Below are 1244 nucleotides of genomic sequence, written 5' to 3'. Positions count from 1 at the left end.
CCGGTTGGGGTTATTCCCCAGTTCACAGACCTAGAGGCTGAGGCTCCGGCTCTCGGTACCCGGCTCCCATCCCCGGGTTTCTTCCTCCGCGTCCCCCGCGCTCGGATCGGGCAGGACCTAGGACCTCGGATAGCTCCGGAACGTGCGGAGGCGTCCCGGACTTCTTTCTCGCGAGAGCAGGGAGAAAGGCCTTAGACACAGAGCGGGAGTCTCGCGAGAGCTGCTGCGGTCTGGGGCGGAGCGCGCTCCCCGCTCCCAGACCCCGAGCGCTTGGAGGCGGGCTGGGCGCCGCAGCACCGGGTGCAGCGAAAGCTCTGGGCAGCGCCGCGGCCTTTCGGCCTCCGAGAGACGGCAGCGGTGAGTCCGGGCCTGAAGGCTCGGAGAGGGGCTTTGCAGGGAAGCTGGGCGCCGGGCGAGGGGTGGGGGTGGGGGTCCCCCCTTCTCCACGTTGTACCCGGTACGCTTCACCTTTGGAGGCAGGAGGCTGGCCGCGGTGCTGGAGAGGTGGGGAGTCGAGGTCACCTTTCCTGTTTGGAGCCCCGGGTTCTCCCAGGCCTTCCAGCTCCCACCGTCCCTATCTCCAGCTCCCCTAGAGGAAACCCGCATTCTTGGGTGACGTCAGACCTCGGGATGCTGGAGCCTGACTGGGCCTTGGGCCCCCCATTCTCTCCCCCTCGGACCCCCTCAGTTTTCTGGAAACCGGTGTCCTCTTTCCTGGGGATGGTGCACGCCATAGGGGATGGGGCGACTGGAGGCGGGGTAACTGGCATCTGTGCGTCCTTCCTCACTGGCGGCGCGCCTGCTGGTGCACCAGGTTGCTACTCCCCCGCCTCCACCCCACCCCCGCCTCCCAGGGCCACCGACCTTTGGACTGCTGGTCTCAGCCGCCTCAGGGTTTCGGCGGGGGGGAGAATGCAGTGGCTTGAGCCTGGGGTCCCCCAGGGCTGAGGTGGTGTGTTGGGAGTGCCGCATGTAGCTGATTCCAACGCTGGCTGGAGTCGGTCACGAGGATAAGGGTGAGGTATTTGGCCACCCGTCCCTTCCCCTGCCTTCGGGAGCTCTTGGTCTGGGAGTTCGAGGAACCAAGTAGAGACTGAGAATTGCCCCAGCTTCCAGATGGGGAGTTTAGGGAGGGCCGGACAGACCTTACTGTGGACACAGGAGAGAGGGAGGCAAGAGCCGGCGAATAAGAGACTTCCTGGAGGAGGTGACATGTGGATGGGAAGAGAAGGCATTCCTGGGGA

At 65.5% G+C, this 1244-nt stretch overlaps 1 protein-coding gene across 2 annotated transcripts in view; it reads left to right on the top strand.

Moving 5' to 3' along the window:
* Positions 1–293: 293 nt before the first annotated feature.
* SCAMP5 (secretory carrier membrane protein 5) overlaps positions 294–1244 on the top strand; it is a 22247-nt gene continuing 21296 nt past the window's right edge. For both annotated transcript variants that reach the window (XM_028133433.2, XM_054716681.1), the window contains exon 1: positions 294–357. The gene's annotated coding sequence lies outside the window, so the exon portion shown is untranslated. The remainder of the gene's footprint in view (positions 358–1244) is intronic.

Source organism: Eptesicus fuscus, chromosome 5, assembly GCF_027574615.1.
Source record: "Eptesicus fuscus isolate TK198812 chromosome 5, DD_ASM_mEF_20220401, whole genome shotgun sequence".
Classification (NCBI taxonomy): Eukaryota; Metazoa; Chordata; class Mammalia; order Chiroptera; family Vespertilionidae; genus Eptesicus; species Eptesicus fuscus.
The sequence above is the reverse complement of the archived record's forward strand: the minus strand, read 5'-3'. Positions and strand labels throughout refer to the sequence as shown.